The sequence below is a fragment of the Mesoplodon densirostris genome, chromosome 3 (assembly GCF_025265405.1).
Source record: "Mesoplodon densirostris isolate mMesDen1 chromosome 3, mMesDen1 primary haplotype, whole genome shotgun sequence".
NCBI classification, from domain to species: domain Eukaryota; kingdom Metazoa; phylum Chordata; class Mammalia; order Artiodactyla; family Ziphiidae; genus Mesoplodon; species Mesoplodon densirostris.
Window position 1 is genome coordinate 174,516,000 of NC_082663.1, and position 21,230 is coordinate 174,537,229.

Here is a 21,230-nt window from a genome sequence, read left to right on the forward strand (position 1 = left end):
TCATATGCTGAGGTTGCTAAGATTTATGCTAAAAATGAATCTTCTATCCATGAAAATGTGAAGGGAAAAGGAATTCATGCTAGTTTTGCTGTCACAAAGTACAAAAGTTACAGCCATGGTGCTTGATAAGTGCTTAGTTAAGATGGAAAATGCATTAAATTTATACACTAAGATAACAAGGTTTGGGTCATGGCCCAAGAGAGAGAGGGGATGAGTTTGGTTCATAATCCGTCAGGCTGTGCTGTGCCTACATAGGCAGGAGGTGGGAGCAGATCTTTTCTGGAAGCCTCTCCAGTCCCCAGCATTTGTGTTTAAAGGTTTGTGTTTCCTTTTTGCAACAGCTTAGCATGTAAGGAAAAGTCCAGATACCTATCACCTCTCTTTCTTTTTTCACTTTTTAAATCCTTTTTCTTTTGCTCGCGAGTTCCCTTAAGCATTTCTGGTGTGTCATTAGGGACAGTGAGAATATTTGCTTAGGCAACCACAAAAATGCCCAGGTCTAACAGACCTGTCTAGGAATCCCAGCTTTATCACTCCCTAGGTATGTGGCACTGGACAAGTGATTCAACCTCTCTGTCCCTCTACTTTCTCCCCTGGAAAATAAGGACAATAACAGTAATACTACCTACTCTGTAATGTTGTGAGTTTTAAAAGAGCAGAGGTATGTATCATTCATGGTGCATTCACTCCAGGTTGTTGTCCCAGGTGCTTTATTTTTATCATCTTTTTAAATTCTTCACAGGAATTCTATGACTTAGAGACTATTGTTCGTCCTGGTTTTATAGAGGAAAACATGGAGTCACTGAGAGATAAAGCAGCTTGCCTAAAGTCATGCAGCTAATAGATTGGGAACACGGACTTGAACAAAGTCATCCAATTTCAGAGTCCACAAGGTTTGTAAAAGATGATAGCAATCATGATTACCAAGAGGATGATTTTTTTTGGTTGTTATCATTTGCTCTCGAGCCAGTTCTAGGCTTACTTATAATATTAGTCATGATTTGCAAAACATTTCACAGTCTATAAAGTGCTTTTGTGGCTCTTAGCTAGATAATTCTTCACAATGACTCTGAGGTACAATCACTATGGTACCCCTTTGATAGGTGATAGAAATGAGCCTCAGAAGGCATGAGTCACTGGCCCAAGGTCACACAGCTAGAATATGGTGGAGGTGGCTCTCAAACTCGAATTTTTGACAAAGCTGTTGCCCTGGTTAAATTCAAGTTAATATTTGTTAGAATGGTGCCTGGCACATAGTAAGCATGAAATAAATGTTTGTTAAATAAATTAATTAAATAAACATCACACGCCACCAATCTCAACAAATATTTCTCTAGCACCTGCTACCATCTGAGAAGTGAGGGGGGTTGTAACTGTGAGCCTGGATCTCTTGTCCCCCACCCCCACCCCCACCTTGTGTCCAATGTCCTTAGGCTGCCTCTTGGCTGGGCTGGTCTGTTTCTGTTCACCTTCTGCCTTGCTCTGGTCTGCTCTTTTTGGCAGCTCCCTATGACCTGGGTTCCTCCCCACAATTAAAAAAAAGATTGGCTTCTCACCGTTCCTGTTTTTCAGGCCTCTGCTTGCTACAGTCTGACGGAATTGTCTTCTAGGTGTTGTTAACTAACAGTGATCTGATGGGTCATAGTGCCCTCTCACATAACTGATTTACAGTGGGCTTCAATTAACCTGAAGGAATTATTAGTGGTGGAATTTCAGGCCTCTGCATAGGCCAAGGGGGAGACAATTTGATGAGAGGGCCTGAAGTCACAGCACAGAAACTTGTGAAGCAAGAGGGCCAACTCTGCTCAGGGTTTTTACATGAAGTCCACTCTGACTGGAAGATTGGTGATGCTCCTTTCACTCTGCCCTCTTTCGTAAAAGTTCTTCCTTAAGTTGCTTCGGAAGATTCCTAACATTCCTTGTCAAATGGAGCCCCACATGATTTCTAACTCATGTTTTTTATGGAACAGACGCAGAAATTCCCAAACAATGAGGAAATAGAATTGAGAAATATGTGTACACTTAGTCAAGAAGTTTTATTGAGTCTCTGTTATATGTCAGGTAGTGTTTGAGGTGCCAAGAAGGCGAGAACAAGCAAGTAAGCCATGGGTTCCTAAGAGCTTTGAGATGGCCTGTAAAATGTGTTTCTGCCTTTTAAACCCTGAAGGGGAGTTGCACCAGGTGGTCCCCTAAAGTATCTTGGGTTTTAAGACTTAGGATCACATGACATGACAACCTATTGCTTTGCTAGTTCAAAGAACTCCTTCCTTCTACAAGTAAAGACATCATGAAAATGGGGTGTGTCTGAGACTTCTGGTCATATCCTAGTATCCCTTCTTTCTTCACCTGTAGTAACAGAACTTCTGATTTATAGCTGGGCATTTGGCTACAGGGGATAAAGACTGTATTTTCCATCTTCTTTTGCAGCTGAAGGTGGCCATGTGACTAAATTCTGACCAAGGAGATGTGAGCAGAAACACGTGTGCGACTTCTTCTGGCCGCACTCTTAAACTGAAGGGATATGCTCCCTCCCATTTCCTCTTCTGACTCTCAGAGAGTGAGGATGTGGTGATGAGCCATCAAGGGCCATGGGGATAAAGGTATACCCTGGGGATAGTGGAGCAACAAGATAGAAGAAGAGATGTAAATAGCTTTTGTTGTTGTTGTTTAAGCTACTGATATTTGGGGGCCTCCATCATAGTGCCCAATTAGCTCTATCAATTAGTGAAAGAGTGGAGTTAAATTTTTCTATTATGATTACTGATTTGTCTATGTATTTCTTTGATTCTGTCCATTTTCATGTCTTTTGAAGCTTTTTATTAGGCATTTACCTATTTATGATTACATGTATTTTTGATGAATTGACATTGTTATTTTGAAATGCCCCTATTTATCTCTGGTATCACTTTTTTGCCGCAAAATATATTTAATTTTAATTTAATATAGCCACTCTAGCCTTTTTATGCTTATTATATGCATGGTATAGTGATTTACTCCACAGATGTGCATGGGACATCCATCTACTTTCAACCTATATGTGTCTTTATGTTTGAAGTGTGAGTTGCAGGCAGTACATAGTCTAGTCTTGCTTCTACATACATTCTCATAATTTAGTTGAAGTGTTTAGTCCCATCACATTTAAAAAAAATAAAATTTACATTTTAAAACAGTTTAAGAATTACAGAAGAATTGCAAACACCATCCAGAGAGTTCCCACAAACTATCAGTACATACAGTTTCCCCTAATAGTAACATCTTACATTAGTAGCCCATTACCCTTAATATAATTATTGATGTGGCTGGATTTAGATCTACCATTTCAATATTTGATTTCTGTTTTTCCCTCTGTTTTCTGCTCTTGTTTTCTTTTGAATTGCTTTAATTTTAGAATCCTCAATTTCTCTATTGGCTTTTTAGCTATACCCCTTTGCATTACATTTTTAGTGGTTACTCTAAAGAACTACAATATAAAATTTTCACTTTTTGAAGTTTGATTAGAGTTAATATTGTGCCACAGCACATAAAATGTAGAATACTTGTGATGATATAATTTCATTTACTTCCCCATAATCTGCCATCTTTTATGGTATAGTTGTCATATATAGTCTATCTACCTATGTTATAAACCCTGCAAGACAATATTATAGTTTTTCCTTAGACTGTCATATGCACTTAAAGAAATTAAGAGTAAAAAACAGCTTTTATATTTATCCAGATATTTATTATTTCTGATGCTCTTAATTCCTTCCTGAAGATTTGATTTTTCCTCTGGTATCATTTGCTTTAAGCTTGATGAATTTTCTTTACAATTTCTTGTAATACAAGTGCTCTGGCAACAAACTGTCTTAGTTTTCTTTTAACTGAAAATTTCATTTTAGTCTCCTTTTTGAAGAGGTTGGGTATAGAATTATGTCCCTGGATATAACAATATGGATTGTTTTTTTGCTTATAACATTTTAAAGCTGCTGCTCCCCTGTCTTCTGACCACTATGATTTCTGATAAGAAGTTCATGGTCATTTGAGTCATTGGTCCCTTGTATATAATGTATTTTTCTCCAGCTTCCTTAAAGATTTTCTCTTTTTATATTTATATATATTATATATATATATATATATATATATATATATATATATATATATATATAATATTTTCTCTTTTTATATTTACTTTCCAGCAACTTAACTATAATCTGTTAGGCATTGTTCCCCTTCTGCTTTGATTTTTCTGACTATTTTGAATCTATAAATTTATGTCTTTCAACAAAATTTAGAAAGTTTTCAGTCATTATTTCTTCACATATTTTTTCTATTCCATATTTTTCCACCTTCTCCTTCTGAGAATCTAATTACACGTATGTTAAATCTTTTGATCTTATCCCATAGTTTTCTGAGGCCATGGCCATTTTTTTAGATTCACCATTTCTATTCCTCTGTTTTTCAAGTTCACCAATGCTTTTCTGTCAACTTCATTCTGCTATAAAACCCAACCAATGGCTTTAAAAAAAATTCAGGTATTACATTTTTCAGTTCTAGAGTTTCTATTGGGTTTAAAAATATTTTCCATTTATCTGTTTAGATTTCCTATGTTTTTATTCATTACAAGTTTATTTTCTTTTTTCTCATTACATGGTTATATTAGCTGCTTTATAGTCCTTGTACAATTCCAACATCTGGGTCATCTTGGAGTTTGATCATCATTAGAGAATGATTCACATTTTCTTGGTTCTTCATTTGCTGAGTAATTCTGAATGAAATCCTGGATATTACAAATGCTACATTATGATGACTCTGGATTCTATCACATTCCCTGAAAGAGTGTAGATGTTTTAGTTTCAGCTGGAAATTAACTTGGTTAGACTCAAACTGCAAATTCTTGCCTGTGGTTAGTGACACCTCAGATTTTGGTTCAGTTCTAGCTGCAAGATGCTATATGTGTGATTTGCTCATGCATGGTGTATGAGTTATCCAGACACTTAGGGAAGAGTTTTTGCACAGAATTTGCGGCACCCCTTTTCTGGTCCTCTCTTTTCTGAGTTTTGCTCTCACTGTTTAGCAGCTGTGTTTACCTAGTCTCTGTTCTCTAGTTCTTCAGGTTAGAAAGATGGTGGGTTTTCTTTGGGATTTTAGCTGCTTCATGCTGTACTGCTACTTAGGTCTCACCTGAGGCTAAAGCTATAAAAACTGGAAATTCTGTACTAGTACCTTCTTTCAAGTTTTGATTTTCCTCCAAATATCCCTGCTTTTGTTAATTTTCTGGAGCCTTCTGGTAGTTGTTTTTAAAAATGTTCTCCAGAGTTTATAGTTGTTGTTTGAAGGATGGTCAGTCTGTGAGGAGTTTAATTTGCTGCACTGAAGTGGAACTCTGGAACTCTGAATGTATTAACTTTTTATACTTATGTTTAAAATTATTTGAAAGAATCTAAAAATTCTGAACTTATATTATGGAACATCAACTTAATGGCATATTGTGCAGACATTAAAATAGAGTTAAGACTAAGTAACAACTAAAAAAAATGGTACAAATGAATCTATTTACAAAAGAGAAATAGAGTCATAGATGTAGAAAACAAACTTATGGTTACCAAGGAGGAAAGAGGTGGGGAGGGATAAATTGGGAGATTGGGACTGACATATACACACTACTATATATAAAATAGATAACTAATAAGAACCTACTGTATAGCATAGGGAACTCTACTCAATACTCTGTAATGACCTAATTGGGAATGGAATCTAAAAAAGAGTGGATATATGTATATGTATAGATTTGCTTTGCTGTACAGGAGAAACTAACACAACATTGTAAATCAACTATATTTCAATAAAAATCAATTTAAAAAAGACTAACAACTAAGAAACATTTATGATTAAGTGAAATTTTCATTATGTAAAATCATGTCTCCACTTTGATTACAGCTTTGTAAGAATTTGTGAATATGTGTAAAAAACAAATGGGAGGAAATGGGAAGAAAAGGAAAATGTTTTATTTTTAATGTATTCTTTATCTTTTAAAAAAGCATTTCTGTTGTCCTTGCAGTAAATTTCAATGCAGTTAAAAATAATTTGGGGAGAGAAATATTTGATTCCAATCCTATGCCAAATTTTGGAAAGAGTATTGGAGGAAAAGGAAGATGAAACAGATTCTGATTCTGGGCAGTGAGTGAAGTGTTTCTGGACTGAGGCTCCCAAGAGAGGGGTGGAGAAGCAGAGCCCAGCCAGGATTGGAAACCACATGCACCTTGGAGCTTGGAATGCATCCTCTTCCCTTTGAGGGTCAAGTCCAATGCCCTCATGGGAAATGTAACTTCCTGCTCTAAAGACAAGTAGCTCAGAGCAACTCCAAAAGTCACAGACTTTAAATGGGCCTTGCAAAATATGGCGATAAGTTTGGGGAAGTGAATCAGAAACATATGGACTATATTTTGCCTGAAACTACACAGAGATTTTAATACACAGAGAAGAACATTCTCAAGAGAACTAGTACATTTTAGCATTCCTTACCCAAATCCCAAACATTTGAGAGATGTTTTTGAATAACTTCTTTAAAAAACAAAACCCCAAAAGCCCCCAAACCCTCCTAGTTTCAGAACTTGAAAAGAAAGTTCTGGATTATTATGCCTTTTCCATAGCTTGTCCCAATCAGTCTTTCTCTATATCAAAGGATTTTCCTGGTATAATACTGCCTCAGAGGTAAAAGGAAAAAGATCTGTGATCTGCCATTTACCACTTCTGGGAACTGGGGGAGTTTATTTTAGTGGCATGAGCTCTAGTTTCCTCATCTATAAAACAGGACTATTATATCTTCTTTGCAGAGCTGTAGATGAGAGATAATATCTATATACAATGTCTCTGTATAAAATGTCTGGCCCATAGTTAACTTTTGGTAAGCACCTAGCAATTATTGTTACACTGTTAAATAAATCTGTCCATTCAACATAGCATAGGGTTTTTCTTATTCTCTAAACATACAGTACTAATTTTTTTCTAGTTAAATTACTATTTAATTTATTGTTTGCATTAGAAGACAGGAGAAGATAAGGATTGAGCTAGAAAATGGGTTAAATAAGCTATTTTTACGTCATTAGAACTGGGTTAAAAATTTGCCTCTGGGCTTCCCTGGTGGCGCAGTGGTTGAGAGTCCGCCTGCTGATGCAGGGGACATGGGTTCATGCCCTGGTCCGGGAGGATCCCACATGCCACGGAGCGGCTGGGCCCGTGAGCCATGGCCACTGAGCCTGCGCATCCAGAGCCTGTGCTCCGCAACAGGAGAGGCCACAACAGTGAGAGGCGCGCGTACCGTAAAAAAAAAAAAAAAAAAAATTGCCTCTACTAGATATGGGCTATATGACTAAGTTAAGAGATTTTATCTACAAAATGGAAACAATAGCACTTACCTCTTAGTGTTGTGAAGATGAAATAAGACAAGGGATTAATCTCCAAAATTTACAAACAGTTCAAGTGGCTCAATATAAAAAAAAAGAACAATCCAAAAATGGGCAGAAGACTGAAATAGACATTTCTCCAAAGAAGACATACAGATGACCAAGAAGCACATGAAAGGATGCTCAACATTGCTAATTACTAGAGAAATGCAAATCAAAACTACAATGAGGTATCACCTCACACCAATCAGAATGGCCATCATCAAAAAGCCTACAAACAATACATGAAGGAGAGGGTGTGGAGAAAAGGGAACCGTCCTACACTGTTGGTGGGAATGTAAATTGGTACAGCCACTGTGGAGAACGGTATGGAGGTTCCTTAAAAAAACAAAATTGAGCTACCATATGATCCAGCAATCCCACTCCTGGGCATGTATTGGGAGAAGAACATGGTTTGAAAGGATACATGCACCCAATGTTCATTGCAGCACTGTTTACAAAAGTCAAGACATGGAAGCAACCTAAATGTCCATTGACAGAGGAATGAATAAAGATGTGGTACATATATACAATGGAATATTACTCAGCCATTAAAAAGAATGAAATAATGCCATTTGAAGCAACATGGATGGAAACAGAGATTATCATACTAAGTGAAGTAAGTCAGACAGAGAAAGACAAATATCATATGATATGGCTTACATGAGGAATGTAAAAAAAAGTACAAATGAACTTATTTACAAAACAAAAACAGACTCACAGACTTAGAGAAGGTTACCGGGGGGAAGGGGGAGGGGGAGGGATAGATGGGGAGTTTGGGATTGACACGTACACACTGCTATATTGACTGATTGATTGATTGATTTTCCCTGTTCAGCCTTGATCATTTTTTATTTAATTTAATTTTTTCAGCATCTTTATTGGAGTATAATTGCTTTACAATGGTGTGTTAGTTTCTGCTGTGTAACAAAGTGAATCAGCTATACATATACATATATCCCCATGTCTCCTCTCTCTTGCATCTCCCTCCCACCCTCCCTATCCCACACCTCTAGGTGGACACAAAGCACTGAGCTGATATCCCTGGGCTATGCGGCTGCTTCCCGCTAGCTATTTTACATTTGGTAGTGTATATATGTCCATGCCACTCTCTCACTTCATCCCAGCTTACCCTTCCCCTTCCTTGTGTCCTCAAGTCCATTGTCTATGTCTGCATCTTTATTCCTGTCCTGCACCTCGGTTCTTCAGAACCTTTTTTTTTTTTTGGTTCCATTTATATGTGTTAGCACACAGTATTTGTTTTTCTCTTTCTGACTTACTTCACTCTGTATGACAGTCTCTAGGTCCATCCACCTCACTACAAATAACTCAATTTCGTTTCTTTTTATGGCTGAGTAATATTCCATTGGATATATGTGCCACATCTTCTTTATCCATTCATCCGATGATGGACACTTAGGTTGTTTCCATCTCCGGGCTATTGTAAATAGAGCTGCAATGAACATTTTGGTACATGACTCTTTTTGAATTATGGTTTTCTCAGGGTATATGCCCAGTAGTGGGATTGCTGGGTCGTATGGTAATTCTATTTGTAGTTTTTTAAGGAACTTCCATACTGTTCTCCATAGTGGCTGTACCAATTCACACTCCCACCAGCAGTGCAAGAGTGGTCCATTTTCTCCACACCCTCTCCTGTATTTATTGTTGGTAGATTTTTTGATGATGGCCATTCTGACTGGTGTGAGGTGATACCTCATTGTAGTTTTGATTTGCATTTCTCTAATGATTAGTGATGTGGAGCATCCTTTCATGTGTTTGTTGGCAATCTGTATATCTCCTTTGGAGAAATGTCTATTTAGGTCTTCTGCCCATTTTTGGATTGGGTTGTTTGTTTTTTTGATATTGAGCTGCATGAGCTGCTTGCAAATTTTGGAGATTAATCCTTTGTCAGTTGCTTCATTTGCAAATATTTTCTCCCATTCTGAGGGTTGTCTTTTGGTCTTGTTTATGGTTTCCTTTGCTGTGCAAAAGCTTTGAAGTTTCATTAGGTCCCATGTGTTCATTTTTGTTTTTATTTCTATTTCACTAGGAGGTGGGTCCAAAAGGATCTTGCTGTCATTTATGTCATAGAGTGTTCTGCCTATGTTTTCCTCTAAGAGTTTTATAGTTTCTGGCCTTACATTTAGGTCTTTAATCCATTTTGAGCTTATTTTTGTGTATGGTGTTAGGAAGTGTTCTAATTTCATTCTTTTACATGTCCCTGTCCAGTTTTCCCAGCATGACTTATTGAAGAGACTGTCCTTTCTTGACTGTATATCCTGCCTCCTTTATCAAAGATAAGGTGACCATATGTGCATGGGTTTATCTCTGGGCTTTCTATCCTGTTCCATTGATCTATATTTCCTTTTTTTGTGCCAGTACCATATTGTCTTGATCATTGTAGCTTTGTAGTATAGTCAGAAGTCAGGGAGCCTGATTCCTCCAGATCTATTTTTCTTTCTCAAGATTGTTTTGGCTACTCGGGGTCCTTTGTGTTTACATACAAATTGTGAAATTTTTTGTTCTAGTTCTGTGAAAAATGACATTGGTAGTTTGACAGGGATTGCATTGAATCTGTAGATTGCTTTGGGTAGTAGAGTCATTTTCACAATGTTGATTCTTCCAATCCAAGAACATGGTATATCTCTCCATCTGTTTGTCTTGTCTTTAATTTCTTTCATCAGTGTCTTATAGTTTTCTGCATACAGGTCTTTTGTCTCCTTTCCTAGGTATTTTATTCTTTTTTATTGCAATGGTAAATGGGAGTGTTTCCTTAATTTCTCTTTCATATTTTTCATCATTAGTGTATAGGAATGCAAGAGATTTCTGTGCTTTAATTTTGTATCCTGCTACTTTACTAAATTCATTGATCAGCTCTAGTAGTTTTCTGGTAGCATCTTTAGGATTCTCTGTGTATACTATTATGTCATCTGCAAACAGTGACAGTTTTACTTCTTCTTTTCCAATTTGGATTCCTTTTATTTCTTTATCTTCTCTGATTGCTGTGACTAAAGCTTCCCAAACTATGTTGAAGAATAGTGGTGATAGTGGGCAACCTTGTCTTGTTCCTGATCTTAGTGGAAATGGTTTCAGTTTTTCACCATTGAGAACAACGCTGGCTATGGGTTTGTCATATATGGCCTTTATTATTTTGAGGTAAGTTCCCTCTATACCTATTTTCTGGAGGATTTTTGTCATAAATGTGTACTGAATATTGTCGAAAGCTTTTCTCTGCATCTATTGAGACGTTCATATGGTTTTTATCCTTCAATTTCTTAATATGATGTATCACATTGATTTATTTGTGTATATTGAAGAATCTCTGCATTCCTGGGATAAACCCCACTTGATCATGGTGTATAATCCTTTCAGTGTGCTGACACACTGCTATATTTAAAATAGATAAACAACAAGGACCTACTGTTTAGCACAGGGAGTTCTGCTCAATATTCTGTAATAACCTAAATGGGAAAAGAATTTGAAAAAGAATAGATACATGTATATGTACAACTGAATCACTTTGCTGTACACTTGAAACTAACACAACATTGTTAATCAGCTATACCCCAATATAAAATAAAAATTTACAAAACACAATATATGTAACTGACATAGCAACTGAATGTAGTAATTGCTCTACAAACAGTAACTGTCATCATCATCATATCAATATTCTATCAGATGGCAAATATTCTTTCCTTTCCTTACTCTTCCCTATCTTAAATATCCCAATCTAGTTAGATACCAAAAATCACCATCTACAATAAAACACTACAGACAAATATACTAGATTTTTGGGTTCTTCCATCCTTTTCTTCTTGGGTCAACTTTACTTAATATTATTATTCACAATTACCTCTTGGAAGCATTTGCAGCTATAGTTTGCTGGAAAGATGGTGTTTAACCACATATTCTTTACAAGTAGATTCACTACTAGTGTGAAATTGAAAGTTTTGGTGACATAGTGAATGATCATTGAATGAGTCAATTTCATGTCTCTTAACTGAACCCCGAGATTCTCAGGCCCTCATTCTACAAAAAGAGCAGGCAACCCCAGGTGTAATTTTACCCTCTGTATCTCCTTGAGAGGTCTGTTGGAAGTAGTTACAGCATGTAAATGTTGAAAGGCACTTTGGAGGCAATCTTTTGACCAATACTTATTGATCACTTGCTCTGTGTTCAGTACTGTGCTAAATGGCATAAAAAGGCATAAAAAGTAAAATCTGTAAGGTACAGTCCCTAACCTCAGTGAGCTCACAACCCAAGTAGGATATTAAAGGCTACTAAAATGCAAAATTTCCCCAAAGATTAATATCTTCAGCAGGGGACATTAATTGACTTGGCCTAGGGAAGAAAGGAGGGGGAGACCTAGTGGTGCTTTGCATGAATTATCTCATTTAATTCTTCTAACATCCTATGACACAAGCACTTCATTATCCCCATGAAACAGATGAAGAAGACCCAGAGAGGTTATATAGTCTCTCCTACTAAGACAAAACAAAACAGTGAGCTGACTTTATGATTGTGCTGAAAGTCAGAGAGAAATGATCCTTCTAGTTTAGGGGGGAAAAAAAGGAGGACAAACCTTTCCACTTTACCCATCTGTAAAATGGGTTAATAGCTACTAACAAGCAAGGAAAAAGGAGACAAAGTGAAATCCTCTATGGGAAATATATATTTTTTATGGTTAGAATACTATTAAAATGTTACAGTTCAATTCATACCTCTAAGCTCTTTCCTCTTTTTGTGACAATTTCCCTAAATCGAGTTGGCTTCTAAAAGAGTGCTCTGAATGTACTAAAACATCATCTCACTTCACATAATAAAACACCATGCAGCCTACATGCAGATCAGTTTTGCAATAATGTTATAGTGACAAAAATCGACAAGTTTCTTGTCAGAACATCTTGGTTATTAAAAATACATTAATAGCTAATTTTCCAAGATACTGTACTAATTCTGCTCATTTCCTATTGAAACTTATTGAATACTAATAGCCTAATCAACCAGAAGTAGTGTTCAGTGGCCACAAAGCGTATGCTCCATTAAAGAAAAAAAAAGAATTATGACCAAAAAGGTAATTATAATACATTGTATTTATCTGGCACTGAGCTCCTCTAATGGTTGAAGGGCTTTATAATTCACATAGGAAAGGGTTGAAGATGTAATGTGTCCAAAAGTAAAATTAAAGACAGCAGCAGGCAATAATGTTTAAGAGCTTTTCAGAACTCTTCAGAAAAGAGGGTCTGCTTAAAGTGCTTTTGCAATGGGTTTTCCTTCTTCTGTTTTCTTCCCCCCACTATCTTAATATCTACATATCTAAATGATCAAAAACAACTATGAGCCACCTCAAAACCAGAAATTTCCACTCTACTACATATTAGCAGTGTGACTTTGGACATTCTTAACACTTTATTTAGTCCAAACGACTATCAGATTTTAGGTGTCATTCTCTGGGTATCAGTAAAATCATACTGAAATAATATGTCATACCTTGCAGGGGTTGTGCTAAGACTTAAGATTAATGTATGTGGAATATAGGCACATTGTAGACACTCAATAAATTATGGTATTATTGTTCTTACTCCAAATAGATGAGACTTTTTAAGGGAAGTGATTATATTTTATTCAACTTTGTATCAACAGCACTAGCACCATGCTTGGCATATGGTAGATATTTAGGATATGTTTGTCACACTACACTGGAGTTCCAGATCTGAAGCAATGTCTGATCTTAAAATCCCTCTAAGCATCATAGCATCTTGTTCTCTCTGGGTGCCCAATAAATGTTTGCTTTTGACTACTCAGTAACAACTTAATGATTATTGATTAAATATTGAGCTTCATTTTTACCCTCAAGGATCTTAAAATGGACTTGGAAAAGCTAGGTTTATACATATGAAACGATGGGAGAACACAGCCTGCGACGGATCTTCATTTCTCTTCTCTGCCCAAACTCAATTTCCTCTTTTTACTCTTTTTCTGGTAACACATCTTGGTTTTCCTTGCTGGAATTGACACTCCACACTCCATGCTATTAGGAGCTGTTCAGCATTCTCCAGAAAATATATGCTATTAAAGAATCTAACACTATAGTCATTTCTGCCATGTGGAGCTACTCAGATCATCATGTGACTCAGGCCAGACTAATTGGAGCATCACATTCCTGTGGCTACAGCAATTGACCCAGAGATGGGTAGAAAGTCATCAGAAGCTTGTCAAAAATGTACCCTCTGAACTGAATCTTACAGAAGTTACAGACTATGCTGATAAGCTCAAAGAATATATTATCAGCAGAATACCAGGAGACCACAGGCTGTAGGATGTTCAGAGACTTCAGCTTCTTGAGATGCTTCAGCTTCCCATGGAAGATGCTCTTGGGTTGGTGATGATGGAACTGGGCCCATCAGGCACAAGGTCCTGACAGTCTCAGGAAATTCCCAGTGAGGCGTCAGACTGTAAAACTGTAGCTTCGTGGTTGCAAAAACTGACTTTAGCAACTCTTGTCAATTTCTTCATTCGCCATGAACACCAGTATGCTGCATTGTGCACAAGTCATGTAATAATAGCCAAGTGTCCCTATGCTGGTGCCACCGTTATCTAATGATGACAGTCATCTCCTGGGTCTAGGAGGAGGTGAGCACAGCAGGCCAACAACAAGCATGTGCCCAATCAGCCCAATGATACCCCTACATGGGAATTCTGTGGAACTGCTGGGAAAGAGGAAATCTGCTTCCTGCTGGTGTTACTAAGATGGACAAGATTCAACTTGGAGCTGCTGGCAGCTATCATGCCATTGTGAGGTGGAGATCTTGAGAAAGGAGCTCACCCAGAGGAAGAGGGAGTGGAGAAAATCAAGCTGAGTCCTGATGGTATCATTTGAGCCTCAGGATCCAGTCATACCTGAAGTAAGTTTACCCCTGGACTTTTCAGTTTTGCAGCAAACAAACTGCCTCTTTTTGTTTTTGCTTAAGATAGTTTAAATTGCAAACTGTCATTTGCAAGCTACCACACAAACAAATGCGTGACTCAGATGACAAATGTGATTTCAGAGAACAAAGCAGAAATTATTCCTAGAATAACTAGGTTAACTTCTTGAAGCACATGGAATATAGACTGGTTCTTTGCAAACTAGAGAATATTTGCGTTAGTACAAAAGGGAGGATTTCTACATGCTGAAACAGATTTTTAAAAACAACATAAAAGAGGATAAATGAAGGAATGGAATGTGGAAACAGTCTGATGACAGAAAGAGCACCAGAGGGTCAAGGTTCTAGTCCTTACTCGGCTATCAACCAACCTGATGGCCTTAGAAAGACTGCTTTTCCTCTTCAGGACTCAGTCTCCCCTTATGTCAAGCACAGAATTGGACTCGTAGGTCTCTAAGATTCTCTCTGACTCTACCTTCTAAGGGTCTATGAAATCATAAAAGGCTGTTCACAGTCCTGTATATTTAAACATCTCCACAGTCACTTACCCATTCTCGGAATATAGACTCTTCCTGGTCTTTTGTCTTTCCCTCCACCCCCCCATTCCTTCATGTTCTGAATGAAATGGAAATAGACAAGCTACATTCGCTGAAAAGCCATGACTTTTAAGCTCTGAAAGCACTTGATTGTGCCCAGAGAAAGCTCCTCTCTGAGTGAGGGTGATGAAAGCAATGGGAAGGGGCCGCCTGGTTAATTGCACCTCTGTGGAGAATAAAGCCTGAGCGAGGAATTTGGAAGAACTTTGCTCTTTCTGAGCTGTCTTCCTCTGCCCTCTTCCTTTTCTGTGGAGAGAGGCTTTGGCATCAAGGTCTAAATTAACATCCAAGCTGTATTGTATGCAAAATAGATACTGAACTAGCTTATAACTATGCAGCCTGTAGCATCTGCTAAAATAGAGTCATGTATCCCCCAAAGAAACATTTTCATGTTCATAATCCAATGAAGATTGACACCAATTCTCACCAAGGCTTGCACTCTTGGTTGGAATGTGTTCTACCTTAAAACCATTGCAGGTAGCACAGGGAGATCAGCTCAGTGCTTTGTGACCACCTGGAGGGGTGGGATAGGGAGGGTGGGAGGGAGATGCAAGAGGGAGGAGATATGGGGATATATATATATATGTATAGCTGATGCACTTTGTTATAAAGCAGAAACTAACACACCATTGTAAAGCAATTATACTCCAATAAAGACGTTAAAAAAAAAACATTGCAGGAAGATATGTAAAAATGATGAGAACTCTTCAGGCTGGATTTGAAAGGGGGGCTTACAAAGGCATATATCTTCGAATTCTAAGTGCCCAGGTCATTATCTAACACTATTATACAAATTTATTTGTTTACTTACTGTCTGCCACCACCTTGAAGGCAGTGACTTCATCTTGTTTACCACTGAATACCGGAGCTTGGCACAGACTAATTGATCAATAAATGTTTATTGAATGAGTGAATGATCAAATTTTAAGTAGTAAAGGATTTAGCTCTTTTAATTAACCAGAAACATAAACAGTTGTTATCAGAATTTGGTGAGAAAACCACAGATACCACACAGACCTGATATAACTAGCTTAAAGCAAAGACCCCTGACATTGTATGTTCCTTCACTGTAGATAAATGTGTAGCATTAATCTGGCTTTTGAAAAGAGTTCATGGTCCTGGGGTTCAGGGAACTCAGTCTGGGCATCTTTGATGTCTCTTAACCTCTTCATTTTGCATTTAATGTACAGAAAAAGATTTGTGTTCTCAGCAGATGCTCGAGACTCCCATTTAAGGTAAATCCTGGCATTATTGAGACAATGCTTGGTTGGCTACACCTGCTTGGCCAGGGAGTCCCTGCAGTCAACGAATGTTGGCCAACCTCCAGGCTTTCAAGAAAGGGCCAGAACCGCTGCACCCAAGACATTTAGGGGTCCTGGGGGAAGGAGAGAGAAGAGACAGTTGGCCAGATGGAGTGGGATGAGGGCGAGGCTGAACTGTGAGCTGTGACTCCTCCCGTGACCTCTCATGTTGTTTTTAAACTCACTACACCCATGGACTCCTAGCTGCACTTTCCTTTTTTTCTTTTTTGGATGCATGGGACCTGAGTTTCTCATCTGGGAATGTTGGTATGGGATGGACAGAGACAGGACTTGCAGATCCAAAGTCAAAAATGCCCATGATAAAGGATGCCCTTGAGGATTTGGAGAAATTGAGATCGGCCACAGGCAGTAGATGGGGAGATGTTTGAGTTGAGGTTATTTAGATGTCTGAGAGATGGCGGCTTCAGTGCCACTGGGGTTGCATGCAGTTGAGGAAGCCAAGGCAACAAGACATTGGTAAAAAACAAACAAACATAACACAACAAAAAAGATTCTGGTTCTAGAGCCAAATGCCCTGTAATTGAGTTAGAATCCCAGCTGTCATAACTGTTCCAATGGGCCCTACTCAAGTCAAAAGCCCTTTGAGCCACCATTTCTTTGGCCATTACCTTAGAAGATTGCAGGAGACAAAGCTTATGAGCTCTTAGCACAGAGCTCAACAAGGAGTTCATATTATTTTGAGTTTAAGAGATCTGCCCAAAGCATCCAGACCAGAAACGAAAACAAGGACAAGAACCTGGCCCTCCTGTCACCTCGTTTGCTGCCCTTTTCCCAAACTCGGAGGCTCCATCCCTATTTTCAAGGTAACAGCACAGATGGAAGCAACAGCTTTGTGTTTTTTAAAGGCCTAGCTGCTTACTTGATGGAAACATCCTGCCCAATGTTACTTTATAAAAGTGAGAACAACATGACTACTTTAACTAATAGCAGTGAATTATGACTTCCTGTGTATTAGGACAACACTATAAATGGGAAATTGTTGTGGTGTCCTTGGGGAGAGGAGGAATTTAATTCCATGGGAATCCCATTGTCTTCTCCCATTTGGGTTCTCTTTGCTGGGGAGAAGTCACATTTATCATCTGATGTCTAACATGACATTTATAGTCTTGCTGAAGTTGTTTGCAGTGTTGATGGGCTGCTGTCTGAGCTTGGAGCTTCACTGTGACAGTGAACCAAGGAGGAAGTCCGGCTGGATGTGGAGCCCAGCCGCTTGTGTCCAAGAACCAACTCGATTTTTTGTGCGGACATAGGAAGATAATTTCCCACCTCAGCGCCTCAGTCAATGCAAGTGAAAGGTTTAAAGGTTTGGCTTAGACAAATTTTAAGGGTCTTTCCATCTGTAATATCATATTCTAATAATTGAAGCCAATTTCATTGCTGGTCGAAAGGGAAATCATTCCTTTGCTGACATTTGCTTTGCGTGCTCTCTGCATTGGGTCTCCATATGTCCACGTGCTGGCTGCACAGTAGACAGGTTTCTGTTTTCAAAGTGAAATTCCAGGCAGCTGAGCTCTCTGTTCGTTTCAAATCGTCAGCTTTGTCTAGCTACCCAGTATCCTTCTCTTCACCCTGTGCTCTGCCCTTGGCATCTGCCTGGGCCTGTTCAAGGAGATTCAGAATTATGTGGAATTCATGTTGTCTTCTTTGAAGATGACAGACTTCTTAGGGCTGCAATAAGGAAAATGTGGGACTTGGTGTATGAGAAATTGTGGTGGTTTTAGATGATGTCATCTTTCTCCAGAGAAAACTTTATTTTCTTCTGGCCAGCAGTGAGAGGAAGAACAGATCCTGCCTATCCAATCAGGAATGGAGATGGGTCTCAACTGAGAGTTAGTAGGGGTTAGTCTACTTCCAGTTTGTCAATCTGTCTTTACTCTTGGTCTTAACTGGAAGCCTGGCGTGTTTAGTAGGGCTCCTCATTCTAACGTATATGAACTTCACCTTTGTCTCTCCACCTCTGTGAGTTAGTTTTTTAGCTTCTGACCAGCCGCCTTCTGCTTGGTTTCTTGACCTTTCACTCCCACCCAGTTTAGGATGCAACAAATTCCTTAAGGTAAAAAGCAGAGCAGAATATCAGGCTCACTTCTCTTAGAGTCTCTGTCCCCTGGAATCTCGTGCCCTCACGTACTGGCTGCCGTGGTTGTTCTCTGATGCCATCAAACAGACTTTTTCTTTTGTCTTTGAATTTCATCTAGCTTTTATAGTTATTTGAATTAAGATTAATGGGAGGGTTGGTCTAAATCAAGGCACTCCATCATAACTGGAAGCAGAAATTATATAATGATTTAATTTTAACTATAACCTTCAAGAGGCAATTGTCTGCATGCTCTGGTTTGGAAGAACATCAGAGTCATATTGAACCCACTTTGAATGCCAATGCTGACTTTCACTCATTCATTCAAGAAATATTTATTGAGTGCCAACAATATTCCAGGTATTGCCTATCAGGCACTAGGGAGACAATGTGTACAAAACATGAGGTCTCTATTCTTATAAAGTCTTCTTGGGAAGTATATATGTTGAATAATACATAGATATAGATTATAGTAAGATCTTTGAAGAAAAAGAACATGATGCCTAGTCAGAGAAATAACAAGGTAGAAGTAATTTAGAGGGAGATGGTGCTCAGGGAAAGTCTCTGAGGAGTCATGCAGGTTGAAAGCTGAAGGCTGCATTGCAGTTAGTAGGATGGAGAGTGCGGGTGCTGGGTGGGTGGGGAGCATTTCAAGCATAAGGACCAGCACATGCAAAGACCATGAGATGGTCAAGTCTGATGAACGAGAATAACTAAAAGTAAGTGCATCTGGACGAAACACAGAGATCAAGGATGAGATGAGGTAGGATTGCTGGCCTAGGAAAAAGTTCAGGTTGTACCCCAGGAGGACTGGGGAGCCACTGCAATATTTTTAAGTACAGGAGTGATGAGGTATGATTTATTTGATGAAGATTGTCCTGGCTATTTTTGAGGAAAATGGATTTGAGTTGGGACAGGGCAAGAGTTAAGGAAACCTGATACAAAGTGGTTATGATGATCCAGCTGAGAGATGATGGTAGCTTGAAGGACAGAAATGGCAATGGAGATGGGAAGAGGTGATGAATCAGAAAATATTAAGGAGGAAAAGCATCAGTAGGACTTGGTGATGGACCAGACTGGAGGGGAAGGGAAGGGAAGGAATCAATAATGACTCCCAGGTTTCTGACTTGAACAACCAAGTGGTCATGTGTGGATCCACGGTCACTAATTTGCCACAGCTACTATAACAACGTATCACAAACCAGTGGCTTAAACAACAGAACTTTATTACGTCACAGTTCTGGAGGCTAGAAATCTGAGATCAAGGTGTTGGCAGAGTTGGTTCTTTCTGAGGGCTGTGAGAAAGAATCTGTTCCATGCCTCTCCCCCAGCTTCTGGTGGTTTGCTGGCAATCTTTGGCATTCCTTGGTTTGTAGATGCTTCACCCCACTCTCTGCCTTCATCTTTACGTGGTGCTTTCCCTCTGGTCATGACTCTATGTCCAAACGTCCCCTTTTTATAAGGATACCCGTCATATTGGATTAGGGCCCACTCTGATGACCTCATCTTACTTACCTGATTACATTCCCAGTGATGCTTTCCAAATAAGGTCACATTCTGGGGTACTGGGAGTTAGGACTTCAACATGTGTGTTTTGGGGGAAGATGCAATTTGACCCAAATAGTCACATAGCCATCTCTGGGCCTCAGTTTTTTCACCTGCAGACCGGGGACAAAAATACCTCACAGAGGTCTTATGAGGAATAAACAAGAAGATATGTTTAACATGCCAAGAATAGTATTTGAAACATAACGGAATTGAGGAATTGTGAGTCCCTTTCTGCTCCGTTGCCTAACCCAGATAGAATGGGGAACTTCAGATCAGAAGGGAGGAACATCCATTAGAGAGGCCTCCTGGGGCACTTGGGGGTCTCAAAGTGCCCCCTAAATCATGCTCTGTTGGCGAATGCCTTCACAACAGGGCAGGCTTGATTCCCTGGGACTAGGCCAGCCAAGAGTTGGAGGAATGATGGAGACTCGACTGCTCTGGTCAGGGAAACGGCACTGGCCTGGGAGTTGGATGCCTGAGTTCTAATGACTGTGTGAGTAACGTTGGGCAGGCATCTGCCTCCTCTGGGCCTGAGATTTCTATCCAAAGTATCAGGCACTATTTATTCGTTGGCTGAACACATGTTGAATGAGTAAGTCACAGAGCACTTGCTGTGTGGCAGGCCCTGTGATAGATGGTTTATATCCATGGTCTAATTTAATGCTATCAAGAGCCCCATGAGATTTCATAGGTGGGGAGCCTTGGCCTTAGAGAGGTCCATCACTTGTCTAAGCTGACACTAGGTCTGTTCTCCCTTACCATCTGGGTTCTGAACTTCCCTGTTCCCAGGCTTTAATAGTCCAACATTCCATACATTCCCGCCAACATTCTCATGCTTCTTCCTCTGCCTCTGATGCCCCATGGATGAGGCTGGACCCTGGTACAGCTACAGGCACGTGACACCAGGGAGACCCAGAATGTGGCTGTTGCATAGTTTCCCAGCCTTGCCCAGGGAAGCCCATTAAACATGAAAGGAGCAATTACAAGCTGCAATCAAAGGCACATGAATCAGAGATTCCTTCCCTTTAAGTATTTTGACTCACTTGCCACTTATTTGACTTCTAATCTACATTTTTGTCTCTGTCATTCTGAAACAGATTTCGAAAGGGATAGGAGAAGTGGGCACGGAGATGGAAGTTTCTCTTTCTGAACAGTTAGCTAGGATTGTTCACTGCAGGCTGATTTTTACCCTTAGGTAATTTCCGGCTTCCTTCTTCTTGTTGGCTCTCATAATATTAATTCTGATTTCTTCTGCCAATATTTGGGCTGTCCCTGTAATGATGAGGGATTGTGCGGTGATGCAGAGGCAGAGGCTGTGGCGGTGTCATTTGAATACTAGA